General features: G+C 42.4%; 1 long non-coding RNA gene across 1 annotated transcript; it reads left to right on the forward strand.

Annotated features, from left to right (window-relative positions):
• The first annotated feature begins 1,367 nt into the window (after positions 1-1,367).
• On the forward strand, positions 1,368-22,094 carry LOC110215346 (uncharacterized). Its single transcript, XR_002326481.2, has 3 exons — positions 1,368-1,593; positions 19,119-19,363; positions 21,824-22,094. It is a non-coding gene; the product is annotated as an uncharacterized LOC110215346 (long non-coding RNA).
• The last annotated feature ends 280 nt before the right edge of the window (positions 22,095-22,374 follow it).

Consider the following 22,374-nt stretch of genomic DNA (forward strand, 5'->3'; position numbering starts at 1 on the left):
AGGTGGGGATCTGCATTGTTGTAAGAAATGAGATCACAAGACCATTCGTGTCTTCACTGTTTGAGAGGGCTCTTGGTAATCTTATAGTCCAACTGCCCCCTATGACAATGGTGAAACTGAGGCCCACAGAGAGGAAATAACTTGTCCAAGTCACCAAAATAATAATCCTAAGCACTCTTTTATCCAATTTCTTCCTTTTGAAACAGAATCTGCTACCTTCCAGCTCTGGAGGTCTGATATTGTATTGGTATGCCTTGGAATTATAAGGTCTCTGTCCCTTGTTCAAGGGCAGCTAGGTGGCGCCATAGTGCACAGAGCACCAGGCCTGGAGTCAGGAAGACTCATCTTCCTGAGTTCAAATCTAGCCTCAGACACTTACTAGCTGTGTGACCCTGGGCAAGTCACTTAACCTTGTTGGCCTCAGTTTCCTCATCTGTAAAATGAGCTGGAGAAGGAAATGACAAATGACTCCATTATCTTTGCCAAGAAAACTACAAATGGGGTCATGAAGAGTTGGACACAACTGAAAAATGATTTAACAAGTCCCTTATGGAAGAACTTTTCCAGCTTCAACCAATGAGGGGCAGTATGAGAAGGATCACTTGATCTGGATTCAGAGGTCCCAGGTTTGAATCCTGGATTTGTCACTAATGGCTTAAGTGACCTTGGGGAAGTCACTTAGCCTCTTTGGGACCACTAGTTAAACCCCTTTTCATTGATCTCCAAATGCTAGAAGGCAGCTCTTCAGCCCCACTCCTGCCTACTGGACATTCTAGCCAGGTCAAACAACCATGGTCATGACATGAATTTGAGTCTACTCTTCCCCCACCTAATTGATTTTTGAACCCTTGTATAACATGTTGCTTTTGTCCCTATTGAATTGCATCTTGTTTGAATTGCCCCAATGGCAAGGACTTTTGCATTCTGACTCCATCCTTTGGGTCTCTCCCAGCTTTGGGTCATCCAAATATTTGATGAGCATACTGTCTCTACCTTTATCGAAGTCATTGATAAAAAATGTTAACCAGCATAAGGCTAAGCATAGCCTTATGGGGCACTCCATTGGAGATGCTCTTTCCAGGACCATGGAACCAATGGTTCCACTGACATGAAATCATTTAATGACTCTTTTTTTTTTTTGGGAGGAGGGTCTAGCCCTTCAACCAGTTTTGAATACACTTAACTGTACTTTCATTGAGGCTATTATTTTTCTCACAAGAATAATACAAGAGACTTCATCAAATGCTTTGTTCAATCTATGAAGACTATATCTACAACATTCCCCTCATCTATCAATTTGGTGACCCTGTCAAAAAGGGAAATGAAGTTTCTCTGGCATGACCTTGTTTTGCTGAAGTCTTGTTGATTCTTTGTTATGGTTGTGTATTTAGTCCTCTCTCCCCTCTCTAGACTGGCTCCACTCCTGCCCATCAGAGTCCTATGGCATCCTGAGGGATCCTGAAAACTCTAAGTGCCCCACAGTACCTGTTCCAGCTACCTTCATGGCCATTGGAACAAATTGTTCTCATCTGTCCATTCCATTGGGGGAAGTTTTCACATGCTTGGAGGAGACATCCCCTAACTCTCCGATGGGTTCGTATAGTGTCTCTTTTTTCACTATCAGTTTGAGCCCTCACTGGCTGAGTTCCTCACTTGTTAGGTGGCAGTAACTTTGATCAGCATTTACAAAGAAGTGTTTATTAAAGGATATAGAAAGAATAAAATGCAAACATTTTCCTCAATACTTCAGGAAGATACTCTTCCCTCCCAGCAATGCAAGGATCGAGGACATTTCTGGGGCCTTGTGATGGAAAATGCTATTCACATCCAGGGAAAGAACTGTAGAGTTTGAATGCAGATCAAAGCATACTATTTGCTATTTTTTTTTTCTTCTGTTGGGTTTTGTTTCCTCTTTCTGGTCATTCCTCCTACTGGTTCTAGTTCTTATTTACAACATCACTAATGTGAAAATATATTTAGTGGGGGTGTGTATGTATAGTCTATATCAGATTATGCACCACCTTAGGGAGGGGGGAAGAGGGAGAAAAATTTTAAACTCAAGGGCATATGGAGGTGATTGTTGATAAATCAAAATAAATTAATAAAAAACGACAAAAAAGATACTCTTCCTCATGCCACCTTGTTCTATGGGAAGAATAGGTTCAAACTTAGTTCAGTTCTTACATAGCAATGGTTCCACCAAGTTCCTAAGTTCCTAAGTCACTTTTTTTTTTGCCACTTGAGTCCTTATCTCAGCTGCTACTGGTTCGGGGTCCCAAAGATTGCTCCCAAAGTTCACTTCTTATTTCTTGGTGCATCAAGGCTGCATTGACTCTGAAATTCAGACTGGAAACCAAGGATGCCAGAGCACTCTTCTGACTTTTGAAACTCTCAAGGTCAGAGGCTCCCATCTCCTTCACCTAAAAGAGAAAAGAGCAATTGCCGAGGCCAGGGACCAGCCTGGGTGCCTGAAGGATTCTAATACCACTTAAAAAGAGCAGTGCATCCTGGATTCCATCTGTGTGATATTGGGCAAAAACCTTCAATGACTTTCTGGTTCCTCTAGACCAGGGCTTCTTAAACTTTTTCCACTCAGGAAACCCTTTTCAAAAATGTTTTGGCAGCATGTATTGCATACACTGTGCAAAGTTGGCATGCTTTGTGTTCAGAACCAAGGCTGCAGTGAAGTTATGGGAGGCAAAATGGGCAGCGCTGCCAGAAACACTTCAGATTCATTACACATTTGTTTTTTAATTAATTTTTGGTCATTGATCATTCAGAAACCTTTTACTGTTGCCAAATTTTTTGCAGCCCCTTGTGGGGTGGTGACCCACAGTTTAAGAAGCCCTGCTAGGCCATTCTTTACTTGGCATTTAAACCTTTTCTTCTCTGGCTCCCCGTTTTTCCAGTTTGGTATTGTTGTTTGTCCTTTTTCGAAGAGGACCAATGAGATCACGATGTTGGAGTACGGGTGATGTCTTGACTTGCACATGAATTAGATTTGTGAGGCAGAGTTGCCACAGCCTTACTCTGTCTTCCAGAGTCATTGAAGTTCAGTGGCAGGACAAAGGTCAAGATGATTGGTGATGAGCCAGGTAGCAGTGGATGACCTTGGTGTCTTCGATATCTGACCAAACTCTAAGTGCACCACAGCACCTGTTCCAGCCACTTTCATGGCCATTGGAACAAATTGTTCACATCCACCCATTCCATTGGGGGAAGTTTTTACATACTTGGGGGAGACATTCCCCTAACTCGATGGTGGGTTTGAGACCTCTTGGTTACCTTCAACCTGGTTTAGCCCGTTTGCTGAGACAGTTTTACTGGGCTGTGGCCACTGCCTGTGCTACAGCTTCTTGGAGCCACAGGTGAGAGTTGGGTGACAGGTGGACACCAAAGGTGGATGAGCAGCCCTGAAGTCCTCCTTGAATACCCTATCCCGCAGTTTGGCATTACTCCCATTCATTCACCCTCTATTCTAATTGAATGGGTAGCCTAGCATTTTCTAATACCTGACTTTCCTTTTTTTCCCCATGCTTTTTCATGCAACTTTCTCCAATGCAATCACTTCTCACCTTTGCCTTATATAATCCCCAGCTTCCTTTAGAGCTCCGCTCAAAAGCCATTCCCTCCACAAGACCCCTGCTTATCTCGGCTATTATTGTATTTTCCCTTGAAATGACTTCATATATTTATTTACCTATGTACACATACCATTGTATCTCTCTCCTCCCTCCCCAGCTTTTTTTTAATGTAAATTTATTTATTTTTATTTTTCAACATTCACTTCCACAAGATTTTGAGTTCCAAATTTTCACCCCATATCCCCCCTCCCCCCACCCCAAGATGGCATGCATTCTGAATATCCCTTCCCCTAGTCTGCCTTCTCTTCTATCTCTCCCCCCTTCTTTTATCCCCTTCCCCTTCTATCTTCCTGTAGGGCAGGATAGTCTTATGTACTCCATTTCCTGTATTTCTTATTTCCCAGTTGCATGTGAAAAAAAATTTTTAAACACATGTTTTTAAAACTTTGGATTTCAGGGGCAGCTAGGTGGTGCGGTGGATAGAGCACTGGCCCTGAAGTCAGGAGGACCTGAGTTTAAATCCGGCCTCAGACCCAACACTTGACACTTACTAGCTGTGTGACCTTGGGCAAGTCACTTAACTCCAATTGCCTAAAAAAAAAAGCCAAAAAAAAAACCCCTTTGGGTTTCAAATTTTCTCCCTTCCTCCATCCCCACCCACCCTCATTGAAAAGGCAAGCAACTCAATATAGGTTATACATGTGCAGTTATGCAAAATACTTCCACAGTAGACATGTTGTAAAAAACTAATTCTATTTCCCTTAATCCTATCCTGCCCTCCCATTTATTCTATTCTTTCTTTTGACCCTGTCCCTCCTCAGAAGTATTTGCTTCTGATTACCCCCTTTCACAATCTGTCCTCCTTTCTATCATACCCCTGCTGTCTTGTCCCATTTCCCCTGCTATTTTCCTGTAGGGTGAGACAGATTTCCATGCCCAATTGAATGTGTATGTTATTCCCTCCTTAAGCCAAATCCTATGAGAATAAGATTCACTCATTCCATCTCACCTTCACCCATTTCCCCTCCACTGTAATAGCCTTTTCTTTTCTGTTTTTTTGTGAGAAAATTTACCCCATTCTACCTCTCCCTTTCTTCTTCTCTGAGTATAATCCTCCCTCATCCTTTAATTTTATTCTCCAGATATGACCCCTTAATCTTCAACTCACCCTGTGCCTTCTATCTATCTATCTATCTATCTATCTATCTATCTATCTATCTATCTATCTATCTATCTATATACACATACGTATATTTTTTTCCCTCCAACTACCCTCATACTGACAAAGGTCTCATGAGTTATAAATATCATTTTTCCATGCAGAAATATAAACAGTTCAACCTTAATAAGTCTCTTATGATTTCTCTTTCCTGTTTACCTCTTCATGTTCCACTTGAGTCTTGTATTTGAAAGTCAAATTTTCTATTCAGCTCTGGTCTTTTCATCAAGAATTCTTGAAAGTCCTCTATTTCACTGAATGACCATTTTTTCCCCCTGAAGGATTATACTCAGTTTTGCTGGGTAGGTGATTCTTGGTTGTAATCCTATCTCCTTTGCCCTCTAGAATATTCTTTTCCATGCTCTGCGGTCCTTTCATGTAGAAGATGCTAAATCTTGTGTTATCCTGATTGCGTTTCCACAATACTTGAATTGTTTCTTTCTGGCAGCTTGTAATATTTTCTCCTTGACCTGGAACTCTGGAATTTGGCTACAATATTCCTAGGAGTTTTCCTTTGGGGATCTCTTCCAGGAGGAGATCTGTGGATTCTTTCAATTTCTATTTTGCCCTCTGATTCTAAAATATCAGGGCAGTTTTCCTTGATAATTTCTTGAAAGATGATGTCTAGGCTCTGTTTTTGATCATGGCTTTCAGATAATCCAATACTTTTAAAATTATCTGTCCTGGATCTATTTTCCAGGTCAGTTGTTTTTCCAGTGAGATATTTCACAGTGTCTTCTATTTTTTCATTCTTTTGGATTTGTTTTACAGTGTCTTGATTTCTCATAAAGTTACTAGCTTCCAATTGATCTAGTCTAATTTTTAAGGAAGTATTTTCTTCAGTAATCTTTTGGACTTCCTTTTCCATTTGGCCAATTTTGCTTTTTAGGGCATTCTTCTCCTCAATGGCTTTTTGGACCTCTTTTGCCATTTGGGTTAGGAGATTTTTTAAAATGTTATTTTCCTCAGTATTTTTTTGGGTCTCCTTTAGCAAGCTGTTGACTTATATTTTCATGATTTTCTTGCATCATTCTCATTTCTCTTGCCAGTTTTTCCTCTACTTCTCTTACTTGCTTCTCAAAATCCCTTTTGAGCTCTTAAACAACCACAGCTGCCTACAATTCAGTCCTCTGAGGCCTGCTCCAGGTTCACTGTGGCCTGCTGCACTGTGCTCTGCTCCCAGGCCGGTGTGATAGACCTTTCTGATCAATCATCCAGGTTGTCTTGGGCTGGAAATTTGTTTCACTCTGTCTTTTTGTAGGTTCTGCTGCTTTAGAATTTGTTTAGAGCCATTTTTTTAATAGGCATTTGGAGGGGTTTGGGGAAGAGCTCAAGCAAGTCACTGCTTTCACTCCACCATCTTGGCTCTGTCCCCCTCTCCCCAGCTTTTTGAAAGCTGAGATTATTTTGTTTTCTTCTTGGAATCTCTAGTGTCCATCACCCTAGCTTGTGTAACAATATCTGTGGAATCTGGACCTTCATTTCCTCATTTACATGATGAGGGTTGAGCCAGCTGGTCTCTAAGGTCCCTTCAGGCCTGAATTGTATGATCTTCTTTATTTTTCAAAGCCCTTTACTTTTATTTCATTCTCATGACCTCTTTTTGAGACAGGCTTCAAAAGAGATTTTTACCCTCATTTTAAAGATCATTAAAGTAGTGTTGATTGATGTCATCAATCCATAGTCCCAGTCGATTTAAAGTAACTAGAAAACTACTCTAGCCCTTCTACTTTAACCAGGTGAGGATACCTCTCTTAAACCAGTCACCCAATCAAGGTCATTAGGCAAGGTGGGAGAAATCTTTTGCAAGCCACAGATGAAATGGAGTGATACTACATTGGATGTGTGTTGAGATGGTTGGGAAAAAAAATGCTCATGTCCTGTAGCTTTTGTACAAAATAATAAACTAGCTCAGAAAGCAAGAATTAGAACATCTGGTAACTTTGTGGTGGAAATGTTTCCAGCCAAGCCCTTGAGAATAATTACTTAAAGGAGAGGAGAGTTCCTTCCCAAAGCCCACCTTGGTCAGTGGAGGACCTTGTGAGCTTCAAATGGTCTGGAGGAGTTGAGATTTCCTTTTGGTGTCCTAGAAGAACCCCTGAAATGGAAGTGTCTGCCTTGAGAGTTGGGGGACAAATTATGTGCTGGCTCTAGAATCAGGAAGACCTGAGTTCAAATCCAACCTCAGAAACTTCCTAGATGCTTCATCCTGGGCAAGTCACTGAACCTCTGCCTCAGTTTCTTCAACTGCAAAATTGTGATAATAATTATAGCACCTATCTCCCAGGGCTGTTGTGAGGATCAAATGAGATAATATCTGTAAAGCTCTTAGCACAGTGGCATATAGTAGATGTTCTGGAAATGTTAGCTATCATTATTATTAAAAGCAGCTGTCAAACTTCACAAGCCACAGTATACCTTAGGGGAACATCTTGATGACTACCAGGGTCCGGGTTCTTTTGGCACCATTGACACATCTGCCCAAAGCTCAAGGTCATTTTCTTCTGGACTCTCTATGCATTTGTTGGAGATTGTATCCCAAACCTTTTTTAGGGGGGATTTTTTTTTCTTTTTCCAATTATTCTTACCACACTAGCTTAGTAAATATCCCTTTCTAAAAGCTAATTAAGTCAGGCTGACTAATTGATTATCAGTCAATATAAGTAGATATCAACTGATAATCAATGGGGGCTTGTGAGCTACTTCAATAGAGCCAAAGTGGCAGCTGCTCTCTGGGGATTCAATTTGCCTGGGTAAATAGGGGTCAAGATTAGTACTTACGGGGAATGTGCTACATGCTGAAGAAAGGGAGGCGCAGAGACAGGAAGTGACTAGTCCAAAGGTATACAATGAATAATAGGCAGGGGGTAAAATTAGATCCTAGGAGGCCTATCTTGTAGTTCTCAGCTATTTCCACAGCTTTATGCTGCTGGCCATATTTGAGGGGGTGGGTCAACTTTTTATCCACATCTTTGGAGCTGTCTTAGGCCAGTTGTCACTCTCTTTCAATGCTAGCCTCCTTCCTTAGTAGCCTGATGGTTGCAGAAGTGCCTTGCCCAGTAGGATCTTTAGGAAGGGAGAATTTTTAAAATTTAACCAATACTCCCAGTTTGATGACCAACTGTCATCAATGTTATAGGAAAAATTTTTGTTTCAGGTCTGGGTTGGATTATGTATTCTCTGAAGTCCCAACCATCTCTGACATTTTATGATGCTATGTTCTAGATATTTAGGACAATCCTCTTTTTTCCCATCCCCACCCTGACACATACCCCAAGCATATGGCTTGTTTCCAACCTCAGCAGATCTCTGAGTTGAAAGAATACTGACTCACTGAGACTAGACCGGACTGGGGATTCCAATTCTCAGGAACTGGTTTTTACTAGTATTTCTTCCTTTTTTTCCAAGTACATATGGGGCTATTCCAGACAGTGATCTATCCTACTCAGACATTGTTGTTCATCCCTTTTTTTTTTAAGAGGACCAATGACATCATGGGTGATGTCTTGACTTTCGAGTGAACTGGATTTAAGTGAGGCAGAGCTGCACAAAGTCATCAGCCTCACTCTCTCTTCAAGAGTCATTAAAGTCCAGTGGCAGGACAAAAGTCAGGATGACTGGCAATGGTCTAGGATGCAGTAGATGCCCTTGGCACAGCTCCTGCTTCAGCTGCCTTCACGACTGTTGGAACAAATTGTTCTCATCCACCCATTCCACTGAAGGAAGTCATCACATGCTTAGGGTAGACATCCCTCTAAATCACCGACAGGTTTGAGGCCTGTCAGTTACCCTCAAACTGGCTTAGTCCATCTGATGAGATGGTGAGAGTTGGATACTAGAGCTGGATGAACAGTCCTGAAAAGGGCTCAGCAACTTTCGTACTAGAGGTGCCAATCCTTCCTGAACACCCCATATGTCCCACTCAGATGTTAAGTCAAGGGAGAAAGAAGCAGAGAATATTGCTGTGGTGACATAGAAGCCATGGGGGCCATAAAATTTCAGAGATGTACAGGAGCTTAGAGACTAGATCTTCCCTCTCTTAATCATTTCCTATTTATCCTGCATATAGATTGTTTGTACATATTTGTTTGCTTGTTGACTCCTCCATTAGAATGTGAGCTCCTTGAGGGCAGGACTGTCTTTTGCCCCTTTTTGTATTCCCAGAGTCTAGCATATCCTGTACTTAGGGAGTTGATTTTTTGAAATCAAATATGTAATTTTGCATTTATATAAGTTGTTTTAAAACATTTAATATATAAAATATAGATCTCTTTACTCCCCTCCAAAACATGCTTGGGAATAGTGCCATTTCCGAAGATGTCAGACTGGCATCATATTCAAGCCTGTTCAGTTCCTTGAAAGATTCTCTTATCAACATTTCTATTTGGGAAGCTGACCGATGTGCTCCTTTCCCTTTATAGATAGAGGGTGGCTTGGGTAATGGTCAGAAAACAAGATAGTCTTGGATTCTCTCACTTAAATAGAGTAGTCCACAAAACTTCTGGCAGATTTCTTTCCTGGAAAAGGGTTAGATTTGCTCATTTGCTGACAAAATTTGGGACCTGGAAAGTCTGGCCTATTGGACTCTCTGTAGAAAGCCAGTGGTGTTCCATCAGATCATGGGACAGCAGAGTAATAAATGGAAAGAATGAGGGATTTGAACCCAGGTCTTCTGATTCCAAGTCCCACTACCACCACTTAGTTATGTTATATTGGAAGAGTTCCTTTCTTTGGGTTCAGTTTTTTTTTCCCTCCAAAAATAATTGGGTTGGACTAGATAACTTCTGAGGCCCAGTCCTGACATTCCCTGCTCTAAAATCCCTCCCAGCTCAAATATTTTACATTCTACAATTCTAGGCCCCTTCTAATTTTAAATTGTGCTCTTAATAATGAGTGACGGGTAATTTTCAAGGCAGATAATCCAGAGTGGGAGAAAGTACATGTTGGTGACATGTTATCATTGATGATGGTAGTGGTGGTTTCATGATAGGACTCTAAGAATAATGTAAATATAAAATCATAGGATCATCAACTTCTAAATCCATGGGAGCAACCTCAGAGGCCAATCTGTTCATTTTAGAGAGAAAGAAATTAAGGCACAGGGAGGTGAAGTGACTGAGAATGAATGTTGTCCTGGATTTCCTATTCATCCTGCACTTGTCATCCATTCCATGGCTCTTCTTTATTGAATCCATCACAAGACCAACTTAACTAAGCTTCTGAGTAAGATAGCCCCAGAGCTCAAACCAGTCCCCAACAAAGACTACTCTCGTTGTCTGACGACCTCATTCTGGATGATTTTCCCTTTTCAGGATTCTATTAACTGCCATCCACTGCTGCCATAACAAGACATCAGTTACTGGGTGAAATGATAGAGCAAGGAATGTAGAACATGCTAAAAAATATTAATCTGTGAGTGAAAATGATTTTAATTGGATTTCGCCTTTGGGGTCATGTCCCGGTTCCCTTTTCAATCAGAATCGTCCAGTCAGCAAACCCAACGGCAGCCTTTTCAAATTGAAACTGTGATTGGCTCGCAGAGGTTAATAGGAATGTTGGAAAATAAATAGGTTATTGATTGATAATAACAATCAGCTGACTCCAGTTATACCTTGGTGACCTCCACCCCCCTGACTTTACAGCAAACTCAGTTAGCATCAAATTATGGCTCCGTTTTGCCCTGCTATGTATTAATGAGATCATTAGGCTGCATTGGGGGATGGGGATTGGCAAAGAGAATGGTTGGGTCTAATTTGAGAAATTAGCCATGGCCAAAGTATGTCAGCATGACTTGATGTCCATTCTGTGGGTCTACTAGGCTCTAATGGAGAGAAAGGCATTTGTCTAGGCAAGACAATATAGCTTGGGCTATGGACTAAGTAAGCTCCTTTGTACATCCCTTCCTCTTTGTAGTGGCCATAGAGTCTACCAAATCAAAGAAAGGTTGAAATCAATTGTAGGTGTGCCAGATAATCACCAAGAACTTTCACCAGTCTCTCATAGCTAACTCAACTCTCAATAGCATTTTAATCAAAGTCCTCTACTGTGCTGGGTCAGAGTATGTCCTTCGGCTAAAAACTGGTTTTTCCCATCATTTTACCATCAAAAGTGTTTGTTGGCTAATTGAACCAGAATGGTGTAGTGGAAAGAGTGGTCAACTTGGGAGACAGAAGATCCAAGTCTGAGTCCTAGATCCAGTGCTTATGAGTCATTTGTGATTGTGGGCAAGTCTTCTTTGAATATTTTACTACCCAGGACTATTATGAGGAAATCTCTTTATGAACACTAAAATGCTAGAGAAATGGGAATTATCATAATCATAATTATCATATAATAATAATAATAATAATAATAATAATAATATAATAATAATTTCCAGAGCTCCATGTTAGGATGCCAAGAGATATAAGTTGCATTCTCTGCCTTCTAAGATTTTGTAGTCTAGTTGGGGAGAGAGAACATACACATAACTCCAAAAGATAAATGCAAGATGCAACATGAGGTCACATGTGCTCTGGGTAAAGATGTGGTGGTATACATGAGAGGGTAGCTTTATCAAATCTGCAGGGGATGAGGAGCTGGAAGGACAGGTTGATATTTTGGAGAGTAGAACCTGGATCCAAAAAGATCATAGCACGTGGGAAAAAATGGGTCCAAACTATCTAATGAGGTGGAATTTAAAATAGATCAACATAAAAGCCCTATGTCATGGTTTAAAGTTTCAGTTGTCCAACATAGGGAGCCATGTCCAGATAAAAAGTTTTTGAGAGAAAGACTCTCTTATAATTCACTAAATATTTATTATAACAATAAAATTTACATAATTATATTTATTATTGTAGCTAGCATTTGCATAGTGCTTTAAAGTTTGCAAAACACTTTACAAACATCTCATTTGATCCTCAAAACAACCAGGGGAAGTAGGTGCTATTATCATTTCTATTTTACAGTTAAGGAAACTGAGGCAAAAAGAGGTAAAGTGACTTGCTCAGGGACACACAACTACTATGTGTCTGAGGTGACATTTGAACTCAGGTCTTCCTGACTCCAAGAAAAGCTCTCAACCCATTGCAACACCTAGCTGATGTTTGAAAATCATCATTTTATGGAGAACTGACATCCATGGTACAGGTCTAGTGCTCTATCCATTCTGCCACCTAACTGCCTCTATTAAGCACCTACTGCGTGTGGAGTATCTTGTTAGGTATTTTGGAAATATATCCATCCATCCATCCATTTATCTATGTATCCACATGTGATTTGGTCTCTTTCCTCAAGGAGTTTACAGTCTAGGAGGGTAATAAGTTGCCAAAACATAGCCATAATGTACACTTTTGAGTTAGTGAGAAAAAAAATTGCTATGGGAAAGGCTATTCTCACCTTGGGGAATGATGGAGGCTCTATTCATATGGCCATCATTCTAGTTCAGGCCTTCATTGCCCCTAGCAAGATTCTCCTATTTAGTCTCTCTGCCTCCAGTTTCTCTTCACTTTTATCCATCTTCCACATGACCACCAAAGTGACTTTCCAGGTCTGACCACCCCTTCCCCCCCAAGTAGACTTTTTTTGTTAAGTCATTTCAGTTGTATTACACTTTTTGTGACCCCATTTGGGGTTTTCTTAGCAGAGATACTGGAGTGGTTTGCCATTTCCTTCTCTAGCTCATTTTATAAATGAGGAAACTGAGGCAAACAGGGTGAAGTGACTTGCCCAGGGTCTCGCAGCTAATAAGTGTCTGAGGCTGGATTTGAACTCATGAGGATGAGTCTTCCTGGTCCAGGCCTGGCCCTCTGTGCACTATGGTGCCATCTAACTGCCAGTCAACTCTAGTGACTCTGTATTAACCTGTAGGACCAACACAAATAATCTGTTTGGCATTTAAAGACCTGGACTACCTTTTCAGCCATATTTTATATTCCTCTTCTTCTTACCCTCAGTGGATGTAGCCAAAGTGACTTTCTTTCTGGTCTTTGCACATGCCACTCCATTTCCCCTCTCCATGACTTTGCATTGGCAGTCCCTCATGCCTGGAATACATTCTGATCTCACCTCTACCTATTAGAACCACTAATTTCCTTCAATCTCAGCTCAAGCACCATCTTCTCCATAGAGCTTTCCTGATCATCCAGCTGCTAGAACCTCCCCCTCAAATAATCATGCTCTTATTCAAAATGTATTTTGTATATGTGCATGCCTCCCCAGAGGGCAGCTAGGTGGCACCATAGTGCACAGAGCGCTGGACCTGGAGTCAGGAAGACTCCTCTTCCTGAGTTCAAATCTGGTCTTAGACACTTACTAGCTGCATGACTCTGCGCAAGTCACTTCTCTCTGTTTGCCTCAGTTTTGTCACCTGTAAAATGAGCTGGAGAAGAAAATGGCAAGCCACTCCAGTATCTTTGCCAAGAAAACCTCAAATGGAACCATGAAGGGTCGGACAAGACTGAAACAACTCAAAACACGCCTCCCCAGATAGAAAGTAAACTCCTCGACAGTAGGTTCAGTTGCATTCTTGTTCTTGTATCTTCAGCATCTATGTGTTTAGCATAGAGTAGGCACTGAATAAATGCTTGTTGACTGGCTGAAGTCTTGCTGGAGCAGGAAGCATGTGACATTTTAGCCTCTTAAAGAATGGGCAGGAATTCCAGTGGTGAATAGCAATAGGGAAGGTGTTCTGGGCACAGGGAACAGTGTTATCAAAGATTTGAAGACTGGAAAACAAATGATACACTCACTGGACAGCAATTCTTCTATCCACTGCGCCACATAGCTGCCCTAGGCTTGGGGCTTCAGAGGGCTATGAGTTCACCACTGGTCCACAGCATGTCTTAACAACAAAATGATAATGGGATCTTTTCCTTTTTTTTTTTGTGGGGGTGGAGTCCAGATCTGGAATTTAGTTTTAGGGAACTCCTGGTGTGTAAAGTCCCTGCACCCACACATATCAGCAGCTCATCTCTACTTCATAGCCTTGCTGGGCCACTGAGAGATTAAGTCACTTGTCCAAAGTCATGTAGTGGGTAGGGATTAAACCCAATTCTCTTCCTGATTCCAAGGCCTGCCTTTCTCTTACCTAGAAAGAGAGGCCAATCTTCTTGTCCTCTGTCCAGGTCATATTAACAGTTGTGGGTTCCATATTTCAAAAAGGATATTGATGAACTGGAGAACGTCAAGAAGAGATTGATCGTCATGGGGAACCAGAAACCAGGCCATACTAGGAGTGTTTAGTCTTCTGAAAGAACTGGGGATGAGTATTCTGAAGAAAAAAAGGCTTGTGGTGATAGTGATTCATGGTAGGAGACTTGACAATGACCTTGTGGAAGAGAAATATGGTCGTGTTCTGTTTATCCCCAGAATGGGTGCCAATCTGAATTGGTGGAGGAATTTTCCTGACCTGGGAGTTCTAAGCACCAATGAAATCATAGGTGTAGAGAAAAAAAAAGTTCAACATATTGCAGCCTAGCAAGGATGCTCTGAGCCTGATTTCATTATTTCTCTTTGGTCAATGAAGATACAGGACCCTGAGAGGCCCTCACCTCTCAGTGACTTGCCGAAGGTCACATAATTAATTGGCTCTAGACCCTCCCTCATCCCCCAAGCTTTAACTTCCAGGCTGGTGCTCTCCCCACTCCACTGTGGAGCCTGCTCCCTCTTCCCCATCCAGCTTGCGTTGAAAGCCTCTGTATGTATTAGACAGACTGGGGTGGGGGAGGGGGGAGTTGGTAGGAGCTAGAAGAGGAGCGTCTCCTGGGTGGCCTGGATATGATTCATAACCAGATTTTGTTTGTTAAGAGCTGAGTTTATAGTTCAATGACTGCCCTTTCCCACCCAATCAGGCCTGCTCCATATTCATGAGGCCTCCATTAGCAGCCCTTGGTTCCAAGAAACAAGGGCTTTGAATGGGGCTTCTCTGCCTTTCCTGTTTAACTTTCTGGCTGATTAGAGGCATCCAATTAACTCCACTGAACAGATCTTAATAAGCTCCTTCCCAATGGCTTCCAACCTCCTTAGAAATTACTCTCATGCCCCTATGGGGTCTGACTCCCTCATCCCTCCCTTGCTACCCGCCTGTCTATGCCTGGGCTGCTCCCTTGCAAGCACATCAAGGTTGGCCAGATGGGACTCCCCTTCAGAATAAGAGTAACTGACATTTATGTGGTGGTTTAAGGTTTCCAAAGCACTTTACATATCCTGTGTGAGAATAATAATAGCTAACATTTACATAGTGTTTTAAAGTTTCCAAAGTGCTATATTATATTATAATAATAGCTAACATTTATGTAACATATTAAGTCTTCTAAAGCATCTTATAGCAAGAATTTATGGTTATACCTCATTTGATCCTTACAACAACCCTGGGAGGGGGGTGCTATTATTATCCCCATTTTACAGATGAGGAAACTGAGGCATACAAAGGTGACTTGCCCAGGTCTGAGGCTGGATTTAAACTTAAGTCATCCGAAGGCCAGGTTTACAGCTCTAACCACTGGGCAACCTAGCTGGCGTTCATCCACAGCTTCACTTGCAGTGTCTTGTCCAATCCATAGAATGCTTTCTTCTAAAGCTATTTTCTTTTCTTTTCTCTTATTTATCAACCCATTAGGTTTTTATATCTCATTCATTTCCAAGACTCTCCTCTCACTCCCTTCCTTTCCACTGAGTCAGCTGCTCTAATAGACAAAAAGGGAAAGTTTTCACTTTTATCTTCACAATTCAGAGGTAAGTACTCCATGCATCACTGTTCCCATTTAACAGATGAGGAAACTGAGGTGAAATGGTCACCCAGCTAGTAAGATCAGAAGTGGGATTTGAGCTCAGGTCTTACTGACTCACAGTTCCAATACTTTACCCCAGCTTACCAGGTAGACAATGTGGCCAGAGAGAATTGTACTCAATAATCTATCATGAACAAGCATTTATAAAGTTCCTACTATGTGTTAGGCACCGAGAACACAAAAACAGAAAAGAGACCTCAAAGAACTTACATTCTAGGCAACAAGCATTAATTAAGCACCCACTGCATGCCAGACACTGTGCTAGATGCTGGGAATGCAAAGTCAAAGGTAACACCATCCCTCCTCTCAAAGAATTTACATTCTTTTGAGGGAGACAATATAGGGATAGGGTCTGGACCTAGTACTACTGTTGTGTAGGGAACTCCCAGATGAGGAAACTCGGGCTACTGGTGCAGATTGGCTACTTTTTTGCAACTTACAGCCTTGGAGAAATGTCTGGAGCACTGTGAAATTAAGTGACCTTCCTAGGGTCACACAGGCAGCATATGTCAGAGGCAGGCTCCTCCTCATTTCAAGGCTGACTCTCCACTATGCCATACATGCTGCCCTCTGATAGGCTATTCACAAGTAGAACACACAAAAATGTACAAAACCAACACATAATGATGATGTGTGCATGCATGCGTGCATATTTGTGCAAGTACACGTGCATGTGTGTGTGTGTGTGTGTGTAGAGGAAGCAACAGAAGCTGGCAGGAGGTGCCTCAGGAGAAGCCTCCTGTAGGAGATGGGCATGAGCTGAGTCTTGAAGAAAATGAATGATTTTATTTGGTAGAGGTGAGGAGGGAGAGCACCCCAGGTGCAGGGCATAGCCAGGTTTACAGCCGAAAGCAACTAGCAGCCCAAAGCAAGGGAACTCATGGTTTCTCTGCGGAAGTATCCTGTCTTCCGTATTCTCTGGTCCCTGGGTTGGGCATGGTGGTGGGGAATTCTAGGATAAATGAGATACCTACCTCTATCCCTAAACCTGCAATTTTCGTGACAACCTCACCATAACATTCTAGGAATTCATGTTTCAGGGATGGGAATGCCTGGTCCTTCACCCCATTTTAAGAGGAGAACACTGAAGCCCACAGAGAGATAGGTGACTTGTTTACAGTCCCACCACTGGGCAAAAACAGAATCAGGATTCAAACCCAATTCCTCTGGCTTACAATGGGAATCTCTTTCCTCTCCATGCTCCCACCTTCTCCTCTTGTAACCATCTCCTAGGTTTTCATCAGCTTGTATGGTCACTTTGTAGCATGACTTAGGGTCACATTAAGGTAGTAGAAGCTCTAATGAGGACCCAGGAGGTCTTTGTTTTTCCTTCTGACTCTGCTGTTCTCTGGCTGTGTGACTGTGGTGAGTCACTGCTCATCTCTGGGTCTCCCTTTTCTTCCTCTGTAAAGTGGGTATTTGTAATACGTGCCCTGCCTAGGCACAAGAGCCCTGGGAGCAGCAGCAAACCCCTCCCTATCCCAATCCCCAACTAGTCCTCTACTCTCACTACCTTCATCTAAGGAAGTGACTGCTTTGGAGAAGGGGCCAGCCATTCCCACCAATTGCCCACCAACTATCACACCAACTACCACACACAGCCCAGACAAGTCAGTCTAGCTAAAACGTTAAGGTACCTTTAGGGAAAGAGGCAAAAGAGGGTAGTCAGACTTATCTCATATTCTCTGGCTCATTGCCCCATCTTGGAATTTGAGGAAGGAAAATCTTTTAAACAAAGCTTAAGTATTATTCATATCTAGGTCTCCCCAAAAGGGATTAACAGGCTCCCTTCTAGAAAGGTAGTTATTGAACAAACTAGTAGGTATCAGGTATAGGACAGCTATTTATTTCCTCTCCCACACAATAAATGCTTAAAACACACAAGACTAAAAAGCTTAGTTAAGAAATACTTAACATTAAATGGTAACTCATCATTCCTATTATACTCTCCTGGGAGGCAAAGATAACTTTGTAGACCTGCAAAACAGTATGTTATTTTCACCTCTTATTTTCACCATCTTTGCAGTTCAGAATTTGGACCTCCTGACAAGTTAGGACTTCATTTGTGCTTTACCCCTTTGACCTGCAGATTAGGGAAGTCTCAGGAAACACCTCACTCTGAGTAACCAGTCCTTGACTCAGAAACTTGTAAGGTTACTGGCAGGACTGGCAATGAATATTTCTTAGGATTAGTAGGTAGTCAGTGATCTGAACTCAAGAAAAGACAAATGAAATAGAAGAGGCAGCCAGGGACTTGAGGCACAGTCTTGGGCTTGCCTAGGTAAACACATTCCTTGTGGTCACTATTATTGATAGGAAAGGGGAAAGAGAGAGAAATCCCTTCTTCCTTCCCCATCTGTTTCTGGAAGTCCAAGGGGGAGCTGTGTTAGCTGTGTCCCAACAAAGGGGGCACTTCACAAAAGACTAGAAGGCATACCTCCTCCATCCTTTAGCCTGAAGAGACGGTCAATTCTGCTTAGTGCAACCCACAGTCAAAGAGGTCATGGGACCAATCAGCTGCTGCTTGTGAATGCTCTTCAGCAAGGGCACGGAGACAAATCACACGGGCTCCCCTACTCCAAAAGATCAGGGAATTCCCTCGATCACATGCTCATCCATGTCCTTCCCACCTCCCACATGCTTATATGGATACATGTTTTCTTCCTCGTTAAATTATAACCTTCTTGAAGGCAGGGCTGTTTCATTTCTTGTACTTGTATCCCCAGTGCTTGGCATATAGTAAGCACCTGATAAATGTATGTTGATTAATTGACTGATAGATTAGAAATTATTTCAGAACTTAAAACACAATATCTAACTCCAAGGTTACAAATCTGAATGACTGGAAAGATGGAGGAAATTTGAAAAAGGGAAGTTAAGAAGTGTGGGTTTGGAGGCAGGTGAAGGTAATGAATACCATGGAGGAAACATTGAGTTTGAGATGGCTATGGGAAATCCAGTTGGAGCTGTCCAAAAGGCAGTCAGCTTCCTATAGGACTAGAGCTCAGCAGAGAGACTAGGGCTGGATTTACAGACAAGATGCACCTAGGGGCAGAGCTGGAAGTGTACCTTCTTCCCACCCTTACACATCCCCTTAAGCCATCAATTTTCCCTTGGGTGAGGTTAAAAGATGCCCCTAATAAAGGTATTTTGCTTCCAGTTTCTGGTCTGTCTCATTCTTCTCCAAAACCTCTTTAAATCCCATCATCAAGAGGTCATCTCAGGGTTTACAGGACTTGGGTTTGAGCCCTCCTTCTTCCACTTATGGTCTATGTGACTTTGGTCAAGTTGCAGAAGTCCTCTGAGCCTCAGTTCTTGGGGAGGCTATATGATTCAGCAGAAAGAGCACTAGCTTTTGGAGTCAGGGACCTAGGTTCAAATCTCACCTCTTAACACTTATTGTCTTGACCAAATCCCTTATTCTCCCTGGGCCTCAGTTTCTCATCTGTAAAATGAGGGGGTGGGCCTTTGAAGGTTACTCTGAGATCTACATCAATGATCTATGATTGAATTAAACTGAGCCTTAAACTGTTTCCTTTACAGTGAGGAGAGAAGTGGCAATTCAAGAAGTCATAGCTTGTGAAAAGTGACAACTTTTCTGCTGCAACAAACAGCAGACATCCACAAGGAGCAGCTCTCAAAATAACCCCCAAGGATAACAAATGAATGAAGATCTCGATTCCATTGAGTATGGAGACAAGGAAGATTTTGTGGTGAATTTGCAGAGAAGGAGCATTGTTGACATTGCTGCCGAAATCGAGTAACAGTCACTTAAAGACAGAGTGGAGGTTGGTTTCTCTCCAAAGGAGGGAGGGATGGATCAGCCAGTCAGCAAGCATTTGTTAGGTGCCTACTCTGTGCCAGGCACTGTGTTAACCACTGGATAGTGTTTATGTAGAACTGTAAGGTTTACAAAGTGCTATTCATCTATTGTCTCATTTAATCCTCATAGAAACTCTGGGAGGTAGATGCTATCATCGTCTCCCTTTTTCCAATGAGGAAACTCAGGCAAATAGGGGTAAGTGACTTGCCTAGAGCCACACAGCTAGTGTCTGAGGAGGGACTAGAACTTAGGTCTTCCTGACTCCAAGATCAGCTTCTTACCCACTGTGTTATCCATTTGCCCCAGACACCTAGAGGAATATATTTCTCCTTATCAGGTTATCAGGGGGGTGGTCTTGAGTTGAGTGCCCTAGGGATCTATACTTGGATCTGTGCTATTAGGCACATTCACAAATGATTTAGATGAAGGCATGGACGAAGCACTTATCAATTTACAGATGCCACAAAGCTGAGTGGGATTGCTAACAAGATAACAGAATCAGGATCCAAAAGTATCTAGACACACTGTAGAAAGTTGAGCAGAATGTCATGAGATGAAATGTCATTGGGAGAAATGAAAAGTCTTACACTTGCATTAGAAAAATCAATTTTCCCAGGACAGCAATGGGGGAGGTGTGGCTAGCCAGCCACTGAAGAAGATCCAGGAATTTTTAGTGCATCATACTAAGCACATGTGTGAAACGCCAGTCAAGCTAATGCAATGATAGTAATAATATTAACAACAAGAATAATTAGTATTTATAAATGCACTTTAAGATTTGTAAAGCACTTTACAGGTATCATCTTATTTGGTCCTCACAGAAACCCTGAGGTGGGTTATTAGTGTTTCCATTTTATACTTTAGGAAACTGAGGTGTGACTTGCCCAAGTTCACACAGCTAGTAAGTGTCTGAAGCTGTATTTGAATTCAGGGCTTTCTGACTACAGGTCTCATGTGACCCCCCCCCCCCCCCGCAATACACTGCAGTGGCCCTATCACCTCTGGGATCAAATCCCAAATTCCCTGCTTGGCATTTAAAGTTCCTCATAACCTAGCCACCCACCTACCTTTCTAGTCTTCTTACAACTTACTACCCTTCTACTATTCTTCCGTCCAGTAATATTGCCTTCCTGATTTTTTCTGCAAACAAACTCTCCAACTCTTGGCTCTGTGTATTTTCTCTGGCTGTCCCCCATGCCTGGAATGCCGGCCCTCCTCATCTCCATCTCCTGGCTTCTGTTAAATCCCATCTCCTACAGGAAGCCTTTCCCTACCCCTCTGAATTCCAATGCCTTCCCTCTGTTAACGATTTCCCATTTATCCTGTTGATGACTTGCTTTGCGTATGTTTGTTTGCTCATTGTCTCCCCCCCCATCAGATTGTGAACTCCTCAAGGGTAGGCACTTTATTTTGTCTTCCTTGTATCCCCAGCTTGGCACAGTGTCTGGTACATAGTATGTGCTTAATAGGTGTTTATTGACTGACTCTACCCACTACACCAACCTCTGGATGCACTTAGAAGGGCATAGTACAGAAGAAAAGTAAATGATGGCATTGTTGTTCTCCACCAGGCTCAGATCACATCTAGAAAATTGTTCAGTTCTAGGTGCCATGGTTTCAGAAGGGCATTGATAAGCTATGCAGCATCTAGAGCAAGAAGCCATGATGGTGGCTGGACTAGAGGCTGTGTGATATGGGCACTGATGGCCAGAACTAGAGGCCTTTACCCCAGAGAAGAAAAGACTGGGCTGGTAGGGTTGGCGGGGTGGTGGGGAAGGGAATGGTAGCTGTCTTCAAGTATTTGAAGGGGAATAGGTGGACAGACTGGCCTCCTTTCAGCTTGAGCCCAGAGGAAAGAACTAGAAGCTATGGGTGGAGGTGGCAGAGGGACTGATTTGGGGTGAATGTAAGGAAAAACAAAAGAAATTTCTAAGGAGTAAAGCAGGCTCCAAGTAGAAGATACTACCTGGAGAAAAGGTGGGTTCCCTCTCCCTTAGAAGCTTTCAAGTCTTGGGGGAGGGGGAGGTCTGCACATGACTCCTTCTGGGGGTCATGTTGGAATTATTCTAATTTAGGTGCACATTGGATTCAGGTGTAGTCTCTTTCAACACTGAGGTTCTGTGGTTTTCACAAGATGAAGCAATGAGCAGAGTCCTGGGCCAGGAGTCAGGAAGACCTGAGTTCAAATCCAGCCTTAGATGCGCATGTGACTCCAAACAAGTCACTCAATCTCTGCCTTGATTTCTTTCACTGTAAAATGGGGATGATAATAATAACACCTACCCCCAAGGTTTGTTGTGAGGATCAAATGAGGTAATATTTAGAGAGTTTGTAGCCCAGTGTCTGGAACATAGTAGGCATTTAATAAATACTTCTTCTCTTCTATTCCTTATTCCCAACTCTGTTACTATTTGTTTGAATTCAGGCAAATCACTGTTTTTTTTGAGCCTCAGTTTACCCTTCCACAAAATGAAGACCTTGGACTGCAGATGTCTAAATTCTCTTCCAGCCCTAGACAGTATAATTCACACTCTGTGGACATTCAGGTAAGGGAGAGGAAAATGTGTGGGCTCTGACTGTGGGGAGAGAACCTCATGAGTCTGATTCAGGCAAGGGTCATGATTAACTTCACTGAGGAGTTTGAGAGTTTCTAGGACATGCAACCAAGATTGGGAGAGGCCCAAGCTACCAGGGGATGGATGGGAATGTTAGCCTGGAGGAGAGGACTCGGTTAAGACAGGAAAAGGATCTTCAGTATTGAATCCTGCCTCAGACACTTTCTGGCTAACTGGGTGACCTTGGGTAATTCTCTTAATCTCTCTGTGCCTCACTTTCCTCACCTACAAAATGAGGGACTCAGACTTGATGGCCTCTAAGGTCCCTTCTGCCTCAAAATCTAAGGATTTACTTCAAAGAGGGATTAGGTTTTGGACAGTGGGACCCTTGATTTAGAGCCGGGAGGGACATAAAAGGCTG

Source organism: Phascolarctos cinereus, unplaced genomic scaffold (assembly GCF_003287225.1).
Source record: "Phascolarctos cinereus isolate Bilbo 61053 unplaced genomic scaffold, phaCin_HiC Scaffold_4;HRSCAF=312, whole genome shotgun sequence".
NCBI lineage: Eukaryota > Metazoa > Chordata > Mammalia > Diprotodontia > Phascolarctidae > Phascolarctos > Phascolarctos cinereus.